Source organism: Acomys russatus, chromosome 1 (genome assembly GCF_903995435.1).
Source record: "Acomys russatus chromosome 1, mAcoRus1.1, whole genome shotgun sequence".
Taxonomy (NCBI): Eukaryota; Metazoa; Chordata; class Mammalia; order Rodentia; family Muridae; genus Acomys; species Acomys russatus.
This window is the reverse complement of record NC_067137.1, coordinates 36,220,402-36,232,677: the sequence shown is the minus strand read 5'-3', so window position 1 is coordinate 36,232,677 and position 12,276 is coordinate 36,220,402. Positions and strand designations below refer to the sequence as shown.

Genomic DNA, 12,276 nt, shown 5'->3' with positions numbered 1-12,276 from the left:
CTTTGAGAAGCCTCAATCTACAAAACATTTATGTTCCTCATATGAGTATTACAAAAGCCCCTGGCATAAAAAAATATTCTGGAATAAATCTCTCTGTCTTTAAACTTTTCATTGATTCTTTATGAGTTTCACATCATGTATCCCAGTTCCACTCATCCCCAAACCCTTCACATCTGCCCTTTGCTCTTGCACCCCTTAAAAATAACACACACACACACACATCCCACCACCACCACCAGCACCACCACCACCGCTGCTGCTGCTGCCACCACCCCCACTAACAACAAAGTATTGAAAAATGTCTCATTGTGGACGCTGTCATAGGGTGCCCCACAATAGACCCCTCTGTCCACACATCTTCACTTGTAAATGTTTGTAGGATGAGTTAGTGGTCTGGTCTGGTTCAAGGCCTCGCTTCTCTGACACCATCTACATTGGATCCTCACCAGGCTTCCTCCCAGTTATCCCGTTGTTGCCCTGTGTCGTGGAGATCCTGCAGCTTTGGTTCAGCAAGACCGGCCCTTCCACACGCCCCAGCTATTTGCAGATGATCCAGATTTTGGGGTAGGCCAATATAGAGGCCTGGAATCTGGGTCTGGGTGGCAGCTGAGCTGGTCAGCCTGCCAGCTCTCCCTCCTCTGCACCAGTAGGGTGAGCTTTCCAGCACTGCTCCACCTAGGCCACCCAATGCCGCTGTGTGCAGGAGGCAGGGCCAGCTCACCGGCTCTCACGTCTTCAGGGCTGCACCCATGCCTCCAGTGTCAGCTCCACTGTGCTGCCCAGTTAAGGTGCCGTGCTCACGTTCCCAAGTGCTGCAGCCTTCAAGGGGCTGGACCATTTCTCTCTGCTCTTACACTTTGCGTTTGTCATCAGGGCCAGCTCCTCTGTATTGCCCAGGCAAAGTGCAGAGCCTGTTTTCCAAGGGCCAGCTTTCCCCAACTACCACTACAGGTGACAAGAGAGGCGGAGGGGAGAGCATCACTCCAGAACCCACGCCACCTCCACCTCATGGCGGAGTAGGCAGGGCCAGCTCTTCCTTGCTCGCACTCATAGGGCTGGCTTACTCGTGCCTCCTTGACCAGGGGCAGGGCCAGCTCTCCCACTCTCATGACCCTGGGTCCAGCTCTCCTGATAGTTGCCATTGGTGGTGAGGAGGTGGGGAGGGCCAATCCCTTGCAACTATGCCATCTTACAGCAGATGAGTGGTGGGACCAGCTTTGCTGGGCTCTCATCTTCAGGCAGGCTCACCTGCACCCCAGGCCGAGTCTGCGCTGCTGCGCTGTCTAGGCCAGGTGCAAGGCTCGCTCTCCTGAGTGCTGCAGCTGATGGGGAGAGGGATAGCTTTCTCCAACTTATGACCCCGTGGGCAGCTTTCCTGACCACCCGAGTCAGCTGTCCCACTCTCATGCCCTTGGGGTCCAGCTCACCACACCCTTGCCACCAGGGCCAGCTTTACTGTGCTGCCCGAGAGAGGCACAGGGTCTGCTCTCAGGAGTGCTGCTGTGGGTCAGCTCTCCAGAATCCCACTATCAGTGAGGGGCGGGGCCAGTTCTGCCCAGACCTTGGACATCCATGTAGTCCCCAACCAGGGGCATCTCAATGTCCTCTAATGGTAATATGAGCCATGACCATCGACACTGAACCCTGCCCTTGCTGTATAGCCACATACTCAGACATGGTCCTCAGAGGCAGCTCATGTCCTCACCATGGCCCCAGGTGGCAGGGCTGGTCACTCAGGACCGGCTGCTTCTCTCTACCCTCCAGTTCCATCTCTCTTCATAATGCTCAAGCCGCTGCATTTCTCTTTCTTTCCTTCCGTGCACCATATACTTGCACACTGAGGTGGTTCCCGCTGCAGGCTGGCCATGCAGCTGGCGGGCCCCTCAGTAATAACATTTTTTTTTTCTTTTGGTGAGCGCTTCAGGACTGTGTGGTGAGGTGGCAAGCAGATATATACTGCCTGCCTGTGCCTTGTACATGAGGGCAGGTCTGGGGCATCTTTCTCCTCCTACATCAGGAGGCATGGCAGAATGCAGGTCTCTGTCTGCCTCCTCCCTTGCTGCACTGCCTGGATTTGATTTAATTTTTATGTGTCTTAGGCATTAACCCACTTTGGCCACCAAGCCAAGAATCAAGCTAGGATGATCAAAGGACAGCCATCTGTTCTGCCCCTGACGGATATAAAAACACCACCAACAAGGTGTCTCTTTGCCCATTGCCAGGGACGTGGAGTAAATCTCTTATTTCACACGTCTGATGCTTTTCCTGGAATTGAGTCCTAGAAGTAAACTACAGGATTACAGAAGATGAGATTAGGGCTTTGGGTAACTCTTGAAAGTTGTGCTCCTGGAATTTCCCCTTCTAGCACTTTCCAGGATGCTGAATAGCAAAATAAACAAATAAACAAATAAATAAAAATAAATAAATCTCCACCAGGTGAAAACAATGGCTTCCTGTTTTAATTTGCACTTGTGTTCACCAGTCAGGACCACTGTTTTAGCAATGTCCCACGGCAGTTTGTTAAGTAAAGGCTTTCGCCTTTCAGAAAAGATGTGTGTTAGAGATTATGAATCCATTGTGTACTGTTATCCACATGTTATCACGTAAGCCGCAAACAGTTTTCCCTTTAGCTTATTCTTTGCTTGTGTGTCTCAGTGTCTGTGTGTGTTCACACAACAGGAGTGCAGGAGCATGTGTTTATATTGTGCATAGAGAGACCAGTGGTGGGGTTCCTCATTACTACGCTCCACTTTGTTTCTTGAGTTGCTCATTGAACTTGATGCTCATTATTAATTCCACTAGACTGGCTGGCCAGTGAGCTCTGTGGATCCAGCTGACTCTACCCTCTTGGGCTGGGGTTACAGGTGCCATCGGAGCTCAGGTACCACTCTTGCACAGCAGACAGTACACTGATGAAGCTGGTTCCCAGCCTCTGATTGTTAATTTATTTTTAGACATATGGTGATTTGTGTTTTTCCAGTGTTGAATTTGCTTTTCTTTATTTTATTTTATCTTTTTTTTTTTTTTTTTTTTTTTGTCTTGTAACTTCCCCTGCTTTCATGCTTAGAATGTCAGTCTTAATCCATCTCTCAAAAAATGTCAACTATTGAGGCTTTGCCACTTAGCAGAGGGAAAGGGAAGGGCTGCCTGTCTTTGGAACCAGAATTGACAGGTGGAGCTGATTCTTCTGTGCTATGATTTCCTCTCTAGCTGAGCCAGGCAAACTGCCTCCAGGGTCCCTATTAGCTGACATGGGGCTGAACAGCAAAGGCCTCATTTTATGTAGCTGTGAGGCCTGCAAGAAATGACACAGCATTTATACCCAAGGCTCTTTTTTTTTTTTCCTACAGTGGGCATCAGCCAGGCCTGGGGCTGGGCAGATAGCTCTCCTTTGTGCAATTTGCAATCTTGGTTTGGTTCATCGTCACACACCTCAAAGGCTTGCACACCACTTGGTAGTTTGTATCTTCCTTATGGTGTGAATTTGAGTTTCCGTGCCTGTGGGATTGATCCTACGCTGCATGCCCACTTAGTGGCATTTGCAGTTTTGTGATGGAGGATTAAGTGTGCTTTTGAAGGGGAGCCAGTGTCATGTGCTAGCGATGCTGATGCACTTAGTGCCGGAGATCCTCTTTCCCCAAGATGGAGGCCTGAGTCCGCTGCCTGGCTAAAGCTAGAGGGAGTACAGTGGCAATGAAGCAAGGAGGGACTTTTCCAGTGGGTCTGACAAGTTGTTTAAATGTCCCACTCTTCTACCCTGTCTACAGCGGTCCTCAACCTCCCTAATGCCATGACCTTCTAATACAGTTTCCCATGTTCTGGGGACCACAACCATATAATTATTTGGCTGCTACTTCATAACTGTACTTTTGCTAGTGTTATGAGTTGTAATATAAATATCTGATATGCAGGATATCTGGTTTGCTACCCTCAAAGAGGCCTCGACCCACAGGTTAAGAACCACTGCTCTAGAAGCTTCTATCTCAATCTCCATTTCTCAGAGAACTGCTGTAGGTACAGAACGTGATGTTGGCCATGTTTGGACACATCACAGGTCCTTAGTACATAGCAGATGGTACATTTATCCAGATAAAGAAAATCCATCCAGGTAAGAAATTTGTGACTACTCCAGGGACAGTTTTCTGTACTGCCCATGATCTGTTACTGAGCTGTTGGTCCAGGGTCACAATGTGGTGGGTCAGTTGATGTGATCCACACAACCTCAGTGAGCACTGATTTTGACATGAACACTCACAATCATGTGCAGTGGGATGGAGTGTGAGATTCTGCTTTGAAGCGTGATGCTTTGAAGACTGTGCACGGGAGCAGATCTTCAAGGCTCTGAAATGTGTAGAGGTCTGCACGCCAGCTTTGTTAGCATCGGAGAAGTTCTGGGTGGGCGGGGCTTCTTCATAAAGGAGAGTGGTGGTTGTTGACAGCCATACTGATGAGACTCTGCTGGGGACCCTGCTCTCCAACATGGCTCAGTAACCGTAAATGGCACAGAACAGTATATTCTCCTGTGGTCTCTGTTGTTCTCAGGTGATATTTTTTGTTCTTCCAACGTTTCAGCAGAGTTGTGCATTTTCCATCCCTTTGCAATTCAGGTAGTTTTAGGTTCTTCAGGTCAGCACATGAGCAGCGGTTTGAGCAGAAGCCTCAGTAGGCAATGTCCCATGCCCCATTTTGCTTTGAGTGGTCTCAATCATCAAGGAGTTAGAGACTAATGTCATCCCAGCTTGCTCTCTGAAAGGGGGGCCAGTAGTGTAAGTACCTAGAAACAATCTCTTAAAAATTATTTGTATATGTCTATATGAGTGTGTTCCAGGTGTGTGCAGGTACCCACAAGGGCCAGAAGGGATCACCAATCCCCCAGCGCTGGAGTTGTAGGCACTGGTGAGCTGCTTGTGGGTGCTGGGAACTGAGCCTAGGCCCTCTGAAGAGCAGGAAGTGATCTTTATGGTGAACGCTCCCTAGCCCTGATTTCATTGTTTCATTTGCTGAGCATCTGTGGTATTTCCTTTGTCAACGTGGCATAGTCAACCTTGCGTAGGCTGTTTAGGGTTACTTGAAAAATCCACACCCTTCTTTGCCCACCCACCCAACATCTTGGTGCTGAATCGGACAGGTGTCACTCAGGTCAGGTTTATCCCCGAGATATCTTGAGTGTGTGTCACATTCCTGGCCAAGATGGGGAGTGATGGAGCCTGGAATGGCTTATTCTACCGATGCCAGCTCCTGGTGACCAGGCTGGGCTGGTCAGGCTGAGGAGAAGAGAGAAAAGCAAGGCAAACCCTTGCAGGCTTCTGCTAGGTATTGATGTTCATCCCCCATCTCTCTCACGCCTCTCTCTACCCCTCTCTCTTTTATAAGGTACTTTGATCACATCTCCCCATATTTCATAAACCTCCCCACACCATCCTTCCCCACACCATCCCTCCCCACACAATCCCTCCCCACACCATCCCTCCCCACACCATCCCTCCCCACACCATCCTGCCCCACCCCCCAACCAATTCTCCTTGTTCCTCAGATAGCTGTGATTCAAATGTGGTTTAAATCCTAAATGGGATTTTTAGCTATAAAGAAGAACAAGTTTATGTAATTTGCAGGAAAATGGATGCAACTGGGGATAGTCTCAACATTATTTGTGTGTGTGTGTGTGTGTGTGTGTGTGTGTGTGTGTGTGTGTGCGTGTGCGTGTGCAGTTCACAGGTGTGCAGCTGCTTGTGAGTATGTTCATGGAGGGCAGAAGACAACCTTGAGTGCTGGACCTCAGGTGCCAGCCGCTCTTTTATTTTTGAGACAGAGTCTCTCATTGGCCTGGAGCTATAACCTAGCTGGCCAATGAGCCTCAAGGGTCTATCTGTCTTGACATCCCTACTGCTGGGTTGATAAATTCTTATTACATCTGGCTTTTCAGGGAGGGTTCTAGGGAGCAGTCAGGACCTTCTGCTTGTGTGGCAAACACTTTATAGACCCAGCCACCTCCCCAGCTCTCAGCATTGTTTCTAATGATCATGGAACACTAGGAGGTTAATGTTATTAGAACTCACTTTCCCCTCTGTTGAGAGACAGTCTTTGTAGCCCAGGCTGGCCTGGAACACATGCATCTCCTTCTGTAGCCTCCCCAGTGCTGGTACTACAGGTGTGTACCACTGCACCTGGCGTTTTATCATTGTGGGGGGAAAAGCATCTTATAGTTAAATAGCATATCCAGAGCCACAAGGCTGGTCAGGGGTCCAGCTGAGATTTAGACTAAGGGAGAAACAGATTGCCAGGGCAGAGAGTGTCTCCTCCCCCTCTGTAAGGCATGTCTCTCTGAACTGCTGAATCTCCTGCGGTTACATCGAGCATTTCTGGACCTCTTGGTGTGCAGATGAAGCTTGCCCTCTTCCTCGCATTTACTGTCATTATGTGTTCTCTTTTATTTTTTTATTAATTTATTCTTGTTACATCTCAATGTTTATCCCATCCCTTGTATCCTCCCATTACTCCCCCTCCCATTTTCCCATTATTCCCCTCCCCTATGACTGTTCCTGAGGGGGATTACCTCCCCCTGTATATTCTCATAGGGTATCAAGTCTCTTCTTGGCTACCAGCTGTCCACAGCTCTTTGCTTCTGTAATATGTGCCTCCCCCACTCTACTGCAAATTCTACTCTTGGAAGGACTGCATTGTCTCTGTAATTCTCAGTACTCTGACGTAGTCCAAGACTGGCACGTGGAGCCCATTCAGGACAAAATGATAGCTCACGGTAGTGAAAGAAGGTCCTTCATGCTGATGGAAGGACCCTTGAGGTAGTAAAATGTAAAAGTTAAAAGCACAAGCATAGACTCAAGTCCCTGCGTTTGAGTCTTCGTTTTGCTATCGTGCGGCCTAGGGATTATTTCTTATGCTTCTCTGTACCTCAGTTTTCTCACTTGTAGAAGGAGGAAGATACTGACTCTCTGGTGACTGTGGTGACAAGGCCCACAGTGAAGCGTGGGAACATAGGTGCTCACTGAGCTCCAGGGAATTGCATTGTGCAATTGTACCAGACACTGCCCAGGCTGTGTTTTCCTTTTTGGTAGCTTCATACACTTGTGATATGTACTGTGTTATATTCATACCCCATTGTTCTGGCATCCTTTTCCTCCCAGTCCCTTCTTCTCACCTAGTCCTTCGGTGGTTACACAATTAGAGAAAATAACATTCCTCCTCCAGCAAGCAGGAACATCTCCTCAGGAGGGCGTGTGGCCTCCTGGGCACCCCCTCTATCCATGGTGGAAAGTCACAGGGCCCAACATTGTGCAAGTATCCACAGCTACTATTTCTTCATGGTTGCAATAGCAATGCCATATGCGGACAGCGGCATTTCACGGGCGCTGCTCCCCACCCTCAGCCTTTACATTTTCTCTACTCTCCCTTCTGGAATGTTCCTAGAACCTCAGACAGGCCTTGTGTGACTTCCATGTGTTCTTTAAGGCTCAGTGCCCATCAGTCACTTATTCTCAGCCCTTGGACTACACATGAGTCATTGCAAAAATGTACTTGTCCTCCTGAGGCTGAGAGCTGCATTAGTCTAGAAATACAAACATAAATATTTAGAAGGCAGTTTGACAACTGGTTCTCTTGGGGAAGCAATGGAAGTGTGTCATGCTCCAAGCCCCCTCCCGTGAGCTCCTAGTCATAGTCTAGGTGTAGAACCTGGTATGTACCTCTCTTCCTGCAGACTAGAGACCATAGCTATTCCCAAAGCAGTTGGTTGCACCCCAGATAGTTGTGCCACTGTTGCACCAATCAGGTTGCTATTGTAACATGCATGTTTTACAGGTGGGTAAAACTACTGGTGGGGTTTTCTCCCCCAGTAGCCTTCATAGCCCTGTTCGGCACCATGAATGCTAGCTAACAGGGAGAAAGATTCTGTCTCAGTTCTGCTTTGATTTCTCTGTAACCTGTAAGACTGTATATCACCAAGGTGGTTTAGCTTAGCAGCTTACCATCTATTTCTGGACGGGCAACCAAGAACAATGGTATGTAAGATTTGTTTTCAATATGCTGCTCTAGTAGTAGGCAGTCTCCAGTATTTGAAACTGTTAGGGAAATGGAGTGTCAAAGAGTTTATAGTCAGACAGTTCTGGGGTCTATGTACAGCAGTGACTTGCTAACAAGGGGGGCCTTGGACAATAAAGGAGAAGTAAGGCAAGTAATTATAAAATTGGTGATTACTTCTACATTGGTGGATTGGTGTGTGAATAAGGGGAGGTTGGGTCTGCAAACTTTTTGAAGTGTGTGTGTGTGTGTGTGTGTGTGTGTGTGTGTGCGCGCGCACATGTGTGTGCACGTGTGTGTTTTCTTGTGAGTCAGGACCTGTCCATGATCTCTGAACAAACAAATAAATAAAAGCAGATTTTGCTGAATGAATGCTGGAAGGGAGCGATGGTGGGTGGATCCCATTCAGTTCAGGGCTTAAAACACTGACACTGGGTACATGGGGTAAGGGAAATTATGTGGCCATGACTGAGGATATCTGGTGACAATCTGGCATGAAGAGTCACATCATGGTGATTCTGCTAGGCCCACATGGGTTCTTTTCACTTGCCACCTGGGCTGTGTTTATGCAGGAGCAGTTGTCTGTTAATGTACCCCCATGGCAAGACTTAGCTCCCCCACCCCTGACTATATAGGGACAAAGAAATCAAAACCATTGGTCTTACAAGATTTTCAAACTACTGCATTGCAATGCCTTGGTTAATTGAACCAAAATGAATCAATTCACAGATTTCCTAGAACAGGACTTGAATGCATTGACCATGCATTCTCCTTCTTTTTTTTTTTTTTTTTTTTTTTTTTTTTTGAGACGTGTCAATTGGTTACATTCATTCTGTGGGAAAATTAGCTGTAAGGCAGTTTTCACACCTCACCTGCATGGTTAGCCCTTGGGTGGTCTTTTCTTCCAGTGGACTAGATTAATCTGTTCCTTGTGGAAAAGCAAGCATAAGCTGAAACATTACCTCAAACTTCTGGTCTACACACTGTACCATGGCATATTAGCTTGATTAGTTCCATTCTTGAAGACATTGTGCAATAATGAATAGCATATTGTGAAGCCAAGGTATGGAAGATTTCAATGCACACATTGCCAAATGAGCCTCTTGGTTTCTTAACTAAGTGCAAAGGACTTGCTAACAATGAACTTAGCTGAAGTATTATTCCCTTAAAACAACATTACCATTATTCGCCATGCACAGAGCACACATGAGATGCCACTGGTATAGACAGTATATTATGGGTAATTGTGTAATTTGGTAGCTTCTCTGACCATATGTTTGGAAATTGTAGAAATAGGGGTCTCCACAAATCTAGATTTTAATTAACCTTGGCTGTGGTCGCAGTATAACTATTGGTAAGCGGGAGAGGGAGAATAATTATCATTTGGTGAACAAGGGAGAAATGCAAAGGTTAATAAAGTTCACAAATTAGCTCTGGGCTGCTCCCTCTTTGTAATTTGCTACCCCTCTTTGGGGACATTGTGGAGGGAAATTATGCATGCTTTTTTTGGTGTGTGTTGCACATGTAGATTTGTGGGTACGTGTGCACATGTCAAGCAGTGTTTCTTAATAGTGCTTTGTATTGTTTTGAGAACGTATCTCTCACTAAACCTAGAGTACACTGATTCAAGAAGGCTGAGTGGCTGGCAAGCTCAGGTGACCTACTTATCTCTGCCTCCATAGTCCTGGGGTCATTTACAATCACCACCTTTCTAGAATTTTCCTAACATTTCCTAGTGAAGCTCACCTTATTTCTCTTGAACATTCTGCTGGTCCCAGAAACTGAAAGAAAAAAAAAACAACAAAAACAAAAACAAACAAACAAACAAAAAACTTAGTTAAAAAGCTGGTTCTCCTTAAAACCTTTTTTTATTTTTTTATTTTAAAAAATAAATTGAGTTGTTTTAAACGTAAGCTTGTTGTTGTTCAACCAGTAAGTTGAGTCTCAGGGAGGGCACATGACTTACCCAAATTTATGGAGCAAATTTGGGATGCAGCAGGAGCTCCCAGCCTAGGATGCTTTAGCCTATCTTGCATCTCTGGGGACAGTCTGACCTACTCTGAATTGAGCTGTGTGTCCTTTCCTGGTCCAACTTGGAATTATGAGAGAGAGAGAGAGAGAGAGAGAGAGAGAGAGAAAGAGAGAGAGAGAGAGAGAGAGAGAGAGAAAGAGAGAGAGAGAGAGAGAGAGAGAGAGGTACTGGTACCATCTCACAGCTTGGCACAAAATCGCTGGTGAATGGAGGCTAGAGAGGAGAGAGAAATCACAGACCCACATGGGATTGATCCATGTAGAAGCCTACCTGCAGACACAGTCATCTTCAGCACCCTCTCTTGCCCCAGATAACGCATTCAGTACTTTGCTTATGCAGAGCACAATGAAATTATCATTTTGCCCATTAATTTAAGTGAATATTTTTGAGACTCCCTGCATATCACTGGTGAGTTTTGCTGAATGGAGGGTTTTGGGATACCATCTCACATTAAGAAGACTCTGGAGTACATGAAAGTAAAAACTCGGTTGCTTGTAAGTGACTTCCTTGGCATTAGCTGACAAGAGGAAGTCTTCAAAGAATTAATTTAGAAAACTGTACATTTAACATTGCAACCTCAGCTGAAAGAGCCGGAGAGCGGAGAAAGTGCTGAGTGTGAGCAAAGTTCCTGATGGCCTTCGCTCCTGTGAGGAAGGAGAGTCACATCAGCATCTCTAGGGTGGGGGTGGGAGGATGCTGGGGCTGAAGCATCCAATGAGCCACACTCTGCAAGGTGCATCTCTAAAGTATGTGGGAGGGCGGTGAGGGACTTTCAGATGACAGGACCTGGGTCCTGGGGTTGCCTGCCAGGACCCCAGTAATCCGAGGAGACAGAGAAGCTCCTCATGTTACCACGGTAGCGGCACAGCATGTGCTCTGACAAGCCAGGTCTGGCTGGCTGCCTTCAAATAGTGAAAGTCAGAAAAAGATTTATTCAATGTGGCTGCATTGGAGAGAGGGAAAAGCCCGCTCCACCCACCCACCTCCTTTGGTTCTAGTGTGAGATGGAGTTTAAAAGCAAAGAGATCCACACAGCTGAGTGCTCCAGCAAGGTGGAGCCTTGTCTCTCCTCCACCAGGCTTGGTGCCTCCAAAGCTTCAAACTTTTCTTCTGGGAGAGTTCTGGAGAAATTCTGATTTCTTGGAGTCCATTGTTTTAATAATGTGATATACAAAGAGAGGGGCAGAGGGTCCCCCTAGGGCAGCGGTTCCCAACTTTCTTAAAGCTGCAGTCCTTTAATATAGTCCCCTAGGTTGTGGTGACCCCCAACCATAAGGTTATTTTTGTTACTACTTCATAACTGTAATTTTGCTGCTGTTATGAATCTTGATTGAATATCTGTGTTTTCCAATGGTCTTAGGTGAACCCTGTGAAAAGGTCATTCAGCTCTCCCTGAAGGGGTTGTAACCCACAGGTTGAGAACCCCTATTTTAGAATATAAATATTCCTGCCAGGCAGGGCATTTATAATCATGCCTCATGTGCCTTTGCATGTCTTAGCAGGCCAGGGACCACTGGAATAATGCTTGTGGTAGCTTTCCTAAAAGAGCTTTAATTGTTATTTCAGTTGTTGAAACGGACACCCCTCATGTCTGTAGTGTCCTCCTGATAGCCAGTCCTTGGCTCTTATGACCGACCATACCTTATCTTTACATGGTTTCTGCTTCCGTTGACCCTAGATGTTTTTCTCTGAGTGTTAGTTTCCTTCTTAGGCTGTGAAGCCTGGAGCTGAAAGGGCATTGACATATGCTGTATACTGTCTAATCTTTTAGCTGTGTACCTGGAAAGACTGTATCCCAGTGTGAGGACGATTGACAGAGCAGCTCTGCCCTGCTAAGGAAGCATATGCACCCAGAAGTGTAGTTGAATTTATGGGCAGAGCTCTTTGAGGAGAACCCTTTGTTGTACTGTTTCCCTATCCTGCCCAGGAGAAGGTCTTTTGAGGTAGTAAGAACATATGGATGCTGTAAGAAAATTCCCACCTGCTAACACTTTATACCAAACACTACAAGCATTGGGCACCTGGATGGGGATCCACTCTGAGCCGAGAGCAGCTCTTAGGAAAAGACAAGCGGCTGGTAACTCTGATGCTACATGGCAGCAGGGCCAGTAAAGACGGAGGCAAGCTCTCCCACCAAGATGGCGCTCAAGCTCCTCCTCCAGTAATGCATGGCAGGAGCTATAGCTGTGCCGTTCCTCTTCCTCAAGCTT

At 46.9% G+C, this 12,276-nt stretch overlaps 1 non-coding gene across 1 annotated transcript; it reads right to left on the bottom strand.

Annotated features, from left to right (window-relative positions):
* Positions 1 to 2,086: 2,086 nt before the first annotated feature.
* On the bottom strand, positions 2,087 to 2,227 carry LOC127197353 (small nucleolar RNA SNORA48). Its single transcript, XR_007831658.1, has one exon. It is a non-coding gene; the product is annotated as a small nucleolar RNA SNORA48 (small nucleolar RNA).
* Between the last annotated feature and the right edge of the window lie 10,049 nt (positions 2,228 to 12,276).